The following is a 9955-nucleotide window of genomic DNA, read 5'->3' on the forward strand; positions in this document are numbered from 1 at the left end:
AGTTTGTCTATGAAGAGCTAATCTAATTGTATTTTTTTCTAGAATGGATTTCTTATGTGGAATACTAATGGATAGGGCTTCGTTGCTAAGTGCTACAAGATCTAGTGCACTGGAACTCGTGGTTATGGACCCGAATCCTTTAGTATGGAACATTGTCTTTTCCAAGTAAAAACCCCTAGTATATGAAAGAATGAAAAGGTGCTTTCGTTCTTGTGGAATAAGAAGCCCTCGTACCTTAATGAAAGGAAAATCGTAATTTTTCGTTAGGTATTTGACCAAATAGGATCGTCCAGTTCCTACAGAACCTATCACTAAAATACCCGATAGGGCTAAGCGGAACGAAAAGGGTTTTCCATGAGATGGTAAATGAAAACGATTAGTCCCACACGAGGTTTGGGAATAAGTGATTGTCTGATAATGAGCAAGGAATATACGTCTTTCTGCTAAAGAGGATCTATTAAACTCATAATTCATTAGATCCTTGTTATCAATGCCAACTAGGTATCATAAGTAAATGGATCCCGGTTGTTCAATCCTTTGATAACCAAGGTCATTCTTTGCTAAAGAGAAATGATCACTATGAGTCAGACTCAATAGAATTGGATCCATTCCAAATAGCGAGAATTAGGATTCTTGATCCCTCTCAATCTCTCTTTCAATTCGAGGATCCAGAGAGGTGTTTTCATAGTCATCTCCGAATATTTGCCATCTCGGAATATTTTCGATTTCATTTTTCTATGATATGTCTTTCTATATGAAAATTGGTTATTTACGATGTACGATGATCCCTGTTAAGCATCCATGGCTGAATGGTTAAAGCGCCCAACTCATAATTGGTAAATTTGCGGGTTCAATTCCTGCTGGATGCACACGAACGGGAACATTCCATAAGTCTATTGGAACTGGCTCTCTATCCATGGAATCTCATCCATCATCCATACATAACGAATTGGTATGGTATATTCATACCATAACATAAGAACAATAAGAACTCGAATTCTTATCGATACTGGAACTCAGAGCATAGGAGGGAAAGTCGATTTATGGATGGAATCAAATACGCAGTATTTACAGAAAAAAGTCTTCGTTTATTGGGAAAGAATCAATATACTTTTAATGTCGAATCGGGATTCACTAAGACAGAAATAAAGCATTGGGTCGAACTCTTCTTTGGTGTTAAGGTGGTAGCTGTGAATAGCCATCGACTACCTGGAAAAGGTAGAAGAATAGGACCTATTCTGGGCCATACAATGCATTACAGACGTATGATCATTACCCTTCAACCGGGTTATTCTATTCCACTTCTAGATAGAGAAAAAAACTAAAGGAGAATACTTAATAATACGGCGAAACATTTATACAAAACACCTATCCCGAGCACACGCAAGGGAACCGTAGACAGGCAAGTGAAATCCAATCCACGAAATAATTTGATCCATGGACGGCACCGTTGTGGTAAAGGTCGTAATTCCAGAGGAATCATTACCGCAAGGCATAGAGGGGGAGGTCATAAGCGCCTATACCGTAAAATAGATTTTCGACGGAATCAAAAAGACATATCTGGTAGAATCGTAACCATAGAATACGACCCTAATCGAAATGCATACATTTGTCTCATACACTATGGGGATGGTGAGAAGAGATATATTTTACATCCCAGAGGGGCTATAATTGGAGATACTATTGTTTCTGGTACAAAAGTTCCTATATCAATGGGAAATGCCCTACCTTTGAGTGCGGTTTGAACTATTGATTTACGTAATTGGAAGTAACCAATTAGGTTTACGACGAAACCTAGAAATCGATCACTGATCCAATTTGACTACCTCTACGGGATAGACCTCAACAGAAAACTGTTGAGTAACGGCAGCAAGTGATTGAGTTCAGTAGTTCCTCATAGAAAATTATTGGCTCTAGAGATATGGTAATATGGAGAAGACAAAATTGTTTGAAGCACGCACAGAACCGGAAGCGCCCCTTGTTTCAAAGAGAGGAGGACGGGTTATTCACATTTAATTTGATGGTCAGAGGCAAATTGAAAGCTAAGCAGTGGTAATTAAGACCCCCGGGGGAAAATAGGGATGTCTCCTACGTTACCCATAATATGTGGAAGTATCGACGTAATTTCATAGAGTCATTCGATCTGAATGCTACATGAAGAACATAAGCCAGATGACGGAACGCAGAGACCTAGGATGTAGAAGATCATAACATGAGCGATTCGGCAGATTTGGATTCCTTTCCTATATATCCACTCATGTGGTACTTCATCATATGATTCATATAAGATCCATCTGTCTAGAGATCGTCATATACATCTAGAAAGCCGTATGCTTTGGAAGAAGCTTGTACAGTTTGGGAAGGGGTTTTTTGAGAGAAAAGAAGAATCTACTTCAACCGATATGCCCTTAGGCACGGCCATGCATAACATAGAAATCACACGTGGAAGGGGTGGGCAATTAGCTAGAGCAGCAGGTGCTGTAGCGAAACTCATTGCAAAAGAGGGTAAATCGGCCACTTTAAGATTACCATCTGGGGAGGTCCGTTTAGTATCCCAAAACTGCTTAGCAACAGTCGGACAAGTGGGTAATGTTGGGGTGAACCAAAAAAGTTTGGGTAGAGCCGGATCTAAGTGTTGGCTAGGTAAACGCCCCGTAGTAAGAGGGGTAGTTATGAACCCTGTGGACCACCCCCATGGGGGCGGTGAAGGGAAAGCTCCCATTGGTAGAAAAAAACCCACAACCCCTTGGGGTTATCCTGCGCTTGGAAGAAGAACTAGGAAAAGGAAAAAATATAGCGATAGTTTTATTCTTCGTCGCCGTAAGTAAATACGTAACTAGGAATATGGAAAATTGCATTTTTGGAATTTGCAATAATGCGATGGGCGAACGACGGGAATTGAACCCGCGCATGGTGGATTCACAATCCACTGCCTTGATCCACTTGGCTACATCCGCCCCTTATCCAGCTAAAGGATTTTTTTCTTTTTTCCATTGATCATTATTCTATTTATTCTGACCTCCGTACTTCGATCGAGATATTGGACATAGAATGCCACTCTTTAAAAAGGAAAAAAGGAGTAATCAGCTGTGACACGAAAAAAAACGAATCCTTTTGTAGCTCATCATTTATTGGCAAAGATAGAAAAGGTCAATATGAAGGAGGAGAAAGAAACAATAGTAACGTGGTCCCGGGCATCTAGCATTCTACCCACAATGGTTGGCCATACAATCGCGATTCATAATGGAAAGGAACATATACCTATTTACATAACAAATCCTATGGTAGGTCGCAAATTGGGGGAATTCGTGCCTACTCGGCATTTCACGAGTTATGAAAATGCAAGAAAGGATACTAAATCTCGTCGTTAACTGAATTCTGAATAGAAAGATTAAGAAGAAAAAAAGATTCAAAATAAAGTAAAGGTAGGCGGGGAATAACCTTATTTATGACAAGTTTCAAACTAGTAAAGTATATCCCTAGGATAAAGAAGAAGAAAAGTGGGCTAAGGAAACTCGCAAGGAAAGTTCCAACCGATCGTCTACTTAAGTTCGAGAGAGTTTTCAAAGCACAAAAACGTATCCCTATGTCTGTTTTCAAAGCACAAAGAGTTCTTGACGAGATTCGCTGGCGTTACTACGAGGAAACTGTTATGATACTGAACCTCATGCCCTATCGAGCATCTTATCCCATCTTAAAGTTGGTTTATTCGGCAGCCGCAAATGCTACTCATTATAGGGATTTCGACAAAGCGAATTTATTTATTACTAAAGCCGAAGTCAGTAGGAGTACTATTATGAAGAAATTCAGACCTCGAGCTCGAGGACGTAGTTTCCCCATAAAAAAAAGCATGTGTCATATAACAATTGTACTAAATATAGTAAAGAAATCTAAATAACCTTTAGATCCATCTAAGATTTCGATTCCCAGTAAAAAAAATATAGAATAGAAAAATATGGGACAAAAAATAAATCCACTCGGTTTCAGACTTGGTACAACCCAAAAACACCATTCCTTTTGGTTCGCACAACCAAAAAATTATTCTGAAGGTCTACAGGAAGATAAAAAAATAAGGGATTGTATCAAGAACTATATACAAAAGAATAGGAAAAAGGGCTCGAATAGAAAAATAGAATCAGACTCAAGTTCCGAAGTAATTACACATAATAGAAAAATGGACTCAGGTTCAAGTTCCGAAGTAATTACACATATAGAAATCCAAAAAGAAATCGATACGATCCACGTCATAATCCATATTGGATTCCCAAATTTATTAAAGAAAAAAGGAGCAATCGAAGAATTAGAGAAAGATCTACAAAAGGAAATTAACTCTGTAAACCAGAGATTTAATATTTCTATCGAAAAAGTTAAAGAACCTTATAGACAGCCTAACATTCTTGCAGAATATATAGCTTTCCAATTAAAAAATAGAGTTTCATTCCGAAAGGCAATGAAAAAAGCCATTGAATTAACTAAAAAAGCAGATATAAGGGGAGTAAAAGTAAAAATTGCGGGTCGTCTCGGAGGAAAAGAAATTGCACGCGCCGAATCTATTAAAAAGGGTAGACTTCCCCTCCAAACAATTCGCGCTAAAATTGATTATTGCTGCTATCCAATTCGGACTATCTATGGAGTATTAGGTGTAAAAATTTGGATATTCGTAGACGAAGAATAAGTAATCTTGTCTTCGGATTCTGTCCATTGATAGAATAAAAAATGACAAGAGACTTTTTTCCTGAAATCCCTGCAAAAGAAGAAATTATACCTCTTTCTATAAGATTTAATGAAAATTGATAAATCATTTAATATAATTGCTATGCTTAGTGTGTGACTCGTTATTTTTTTCTTTTTTTTAAGAAAAAAACTTAGTAATTATAGAAAATTAACTAATAACCAACCTATTGCTTCGTATTGTCGAGATCCTAACTAAGAAACAGTCACTATATGAATAAATACCTCTATCATAACATAAATGAGTAGATGTGTCATATAGTTGTAGCAACTGCAATTTTTTCTCTAAAAAAGAAAAGGGATTCTAGGTTGTGAAGCAAAACTAAAGGGATGTGGATAAAGGGAGGGATGATAGAAAGAAGGAAGAGGAAATAAATAAGATATAGGATTCCACTATGTATGGTCTATGAATTACATCATAAAAGGCAATGTGATAAAGCATCAATATAATAAAAATAATAGAGAATTAAAAATTGTAACTTGAAACAAGAACTACAAATTTAAAGCAATAATAAAGAGCCGCCCGGGTTAATAAAACTGAGAAAATTAACTCGGAAAGAAATTTTTTGGAAGCTCCGTTGCGGGATTCAGACCTAACCATTCAAGGAGAAGCAGTGGGAACGACAGAACCTATGATTCCATAGGATTTTATTGAAAAGAATCCTAACACTTCATTGGGTGGGATGGCGGAACAAACCAAAAAAATTGTCTTATTTGGTAAGTTTATAAATTAACAAATAAGACAGGAAAGAGTAAATATTCGCCCGCGAAATTCTTATTGAATTAGAATACTTTACCGCGATTCAATAAGAGTAAAAATAAGGATTTTTTTAAGAAGGATTACATTATCTATAAATATAGAATTTAGATAAATATACACACACATCTGGATATATTCTAGATCTTCTTTTTTGACTATATATTATATTTTTCTGTTTTAACAAATTCAATATAAAAAAAACCGAACTTTTTCTATTATCTATTAATGTGTATCTATCCGTACCGTAATATTTTGGAATATTATGAATTAGAGAAATTTACATGCTTTCTGATTCCATTCGCGAGGAGCTGGATGAGAAGAAACTCTCATGTCCAGTTTTGCAGTAGAGATGGAACTAAGAAAGAGAACCATCGACTATAACCCCAAAAGAACCAGATTTCGCAAACAACATAGAGGAAGAATGAAAGGAAAATCCTGCCGAGGCAATCGTATTTGTTTTGGTAGATATGCTCTTCAAGCACTTGAACCCGCTTGGATCACGGCGAGACAGATAGAAGCAGGACGAAGAGCAATAACACGATATGCACGTCGTGGTGGAAAAATATGGGTACGTATATTTCCCGACAAACCGGTTACACTAAGACCCACGGAAACACGTATGGGCTCGGGAAAGGGGTCCCCCGAATATTGGGTATCCGTTGTTAAACCTGGTCGTATACTTTATGAAATGGGGGGAGTATCTGAAACTGTAGCTAGAGCAGCTATCTCCATAGCTGCCAGTAAAATGCCCATACGAAGTCAATTTATTCGATTAGAGATATAGAACCCTAAAAGGGGTATGGAAGATAAAAAAAAATGCTCGGTTTTTCTTTCTGGAAAGACAATATTTCTTTCATCCTTTTGCATTGAAATAACAAATTGAAATCAAAATAATATGATTCAACCTCAGACCCTTTTAAATGTAGCAGATAATAGTGGAGCTCGAAAATTGATGTGTATTCGAGTCATAGGAGCTGCTGGTAATCAGCGATATGCTCGTATTGGTGATGTTATTGTTGCTGTAATCAAAGACGCATTGCCCCAAATGCCTCTAGAAAGATCCGAAGTAATTCGAGCTGTAATTGTACGTACATGTAAAGAGTTCAAATGCGAAGACGGTATAATAATCCGCTATGATGACAATGCTGCGGTTATAATTGATCAAAAAGGCAATCCAAAAGGAACTCGAGTTTTTGGCGCGATTGCCGAGGAATTGAGAGAATTGAATTTTACCAAAATAGTTTCATTAGCTCCTGAAGTATTATAAATACTAGTAGGCGAAATTGAGACCAAAGAATTAATTTAGTAGATTGTGTTTTACGTATATGTTTTAAAATCCAAAATGAAAAAAAAAAAAAGAAAACATGTTGATTATAGAAAAATTAGGAGGAACCTAGAATTAGAGTCTTATGGGCAAGGACACTATTGCTGATTTACTAACCTCTATAAGAAATGCGGACATGAATAAAAAAGGAACAGTTCGAGTAGTATCTACAAATATTACCGAAAACATTGTTAAAATACTTCTACGAGAGGGTTTTATTGAAAGTGTTCGGAAACATCAGGAACGTAACAGATATTTCTTGGTTTCAACTTTGCGACATCAAAAGAGAAAGACTATAAAAGGAATATATAGAACAAGAACCTTTTTAAAGCGTATCAGCCGACCCGGCTTACGAATTTATACCAACTATCAAGGAATTCCTAAAGTTTTGGGTGGAATGGGAATTGCTATTCTTTCTACTTCTCGAGGAATAATGACAGATCGAGAAGCTCGACTAAACAGAATTGGGGGAGAAGTCTTATGTTATATGGTAATCGCCCCGCCTATAGTGCTCGAATTCTATCTCGCCCTTCCTATTTTTAAAATAAAAATAGAAAAATAGGAGAAAAAAAATATGACAGAAAAAAAAAATAGGAGAGAAAAAAAAAACCCGAGAGAAGCAAAAGTAACTTTCGAAGGTTTAGTTACGGAAGCCCTACCCAATGGAATGTTCCGCGTTCGGCTAGAGAATGACACCATCATCCTAGGCTATATTTCAGGAAAGATACGGTCTAGTTCTATACGAATACTGATGGGGGATAGGGTCAAAATTGAAGTAAGTCGTTATGATTCAAGCAAGGGACGTATAATTTATAGACTTCCCCATAAGGATTCGAAGCGTATCGAAGACTCGAAGGATAGCGAAGATTTGAAGGATAGCGAAGATTTGAAGGATACCAAAGATTCAAAGGATTAGGTTTTTCTTTTTTTTTCTAGGGTAATAAATTCTAAGTTCTAAAATTCAAGCGAAGAGACTTATTTTTTCCAAAAGATTAGATTCATAGTTTAAAAAAGGATACGGAAATATGAAAATAAGAGCTTCCGTTCGTAAAATTTGTACAAAATGTCGACTGATTCGTAGGCGTGGACGAATTAGAGTCATTTGCTCTAATCCGAAGCATAAACAAAGACAGGGGTAATCTTTCGAAAAAGAACTTTACTTTCTAAAAAGTAAAAAAAAGTACCCGCGGAAATGTTCCAATTCCAAATAAAATAATTTCATTTAAAATAATTAAAGTAAAGGGTTTATTTTACCCTGAAACGGATATCTTTGTATCTTTTTTTCTTTTTTTTATTTCTAACTCATATTTATGAGATAATAAAATATGGCAAAAGCTATACCAAAAATTGGTTCACGTAAGAAAGTGCGTATTGGTTTACGTAGGAATGCACGTTTTAGTTTACGGAAGAGTGCACGTAGAATAACAAAAGGGGTTATTCATGTTCAAGCTAGTTTCAACAATACCATTATAACTGTTACAGACCCACAAGGTCGGGTGGTTTTTTGGTCCTCGGCCGGTACTTGTGGATTCAAAAGCTCAAGAAAAGCATCACCCTATGCTGGTCAAAGAACAGCAGTAGATGCTATTCGTACAGTAGGTTTGCAACGAGCAGAAGTTATGGTAAAGGGCGCTGGTAGTGGAAGAGATGCCGCATTACGAGCCATTGCTAAAAGTGGTGTGCGATTAAGTTGTATACGCGATGTAACACCTATGCCGCATAATGGATGTCGACCGCCTAAAAAAAGACGTCTGTAAAAGAATTAACCCGCTTTCAAAACTTTCATTTCAAGAGAAATAAACGATTCAATGATAAAATAATAATACTAGTCTATTATGGTTCGAGAGGAGGTAGCAGGATCCACTCAAACACTACAGTGGAAGTGTGTTGAATCAAGAGTAGATAGTAAGCGCCTTTATTATGGTCGTTTCATTCTGTCCCCGCTTAGAAAAGGTCAAGCGGACACCGTCGGTATTGCCTTGCGAAGAGCTTTACTTGGAGAAATAGAAGGACATGTATCACACGTGCAAAATTTGGGAGCGTGCCGCACGAGTATTCTACAATAGCAGGTATTGAAGAATCCGTACAAGAAATTTTACTAAATTTGAAAGAAATTGTATTGAGAAGTAATCTCTATGGAGTTAGAGACGCATCCATTTGCGTCAAAGGTCCTAGATACATAACTGCTCAAGATATCATCTTACCGCCTTCCGTAGAAATCGTTGATACGGCACAACCTATAGCTAACTTGACAGAGCCCATTGATTTCTGTATTGATTTACAGATCAAGAGAGATCGTGGATATCAGACAGAACTCAGAAAGAACTATCAAGATGGAAGTTATCCTATAGATGCTGTATCCATGCCTGTTCGAAATGTGAATTATAGTATTTTTTCTTGTGGGAATGGAAATGAAAAACACGAGATACTTTTTCTAGAAATATGGACTAATGGAAGTTTAACCCCTAAGGAAGCACTTTATGAGGCTTCTCGTAATTTGATTGATTTATTTCTTCCTTTTCTACACGCGGAGGAAGAGGGCGCTAGTTTCGAAGAAAATAAAAACAGGTTTACTCCACCCCTTTTTACTTTCAAAAAAGATTAACTAATCTAAAGAAAAACAAAAAAGGAATTCCATTGAATTGTATTTTTATTGATCAATTAGAATTGACTTCTAGAACGTATAATTGTCTAAAAAGGGCCAATATACATACACTATTGGACCTTTTGAGTAAGACTGAAGAAGATCTTCTGAGAATTGACAGTTTTCGTATGGAAGATAGAAAACATATATGGGACACTCTAGAGAAGCATCTCCCAATTGATTTACTTAAGAATAAACTCTCGTTTTAAATCCATTGCAATTTTTTTTCTTCTTCTTTTTCGAGTTAGAATAAAAAGAAAACAATTTAGCATCTTTGGTACAATCTATATTTTCGCGAAATGGATCATAATAAAATGGATTTTAGGTATCTAGGGAAGATTCACTTGGAAGTAACTATTTCCTAGATACCTATGGTACTTCACGGTTGAATGAATCAAAAAATATCTAAAAAAGACCTAAAGTTAATGATTTATCAATGGGTAATGTTGCTCCAATACCTAACCAAAGAGCTACTACAGTACCGATTAAAAAAACG

Source organism: Triticum urartu, unplaced genomic scaffold (assembly GCF_056163025.1).
Source record: "Triticum urartu cultivar PI428250 unplaced genomic scaffold, HENAU_Tu73 scaffold1, whole genome shotgun sequence".
NCBI lineage: Eukaryota > Viridiplantae > Streptophyta > Magnoliopsida > Poales > Poaceae > Triticum > Triticum urartu.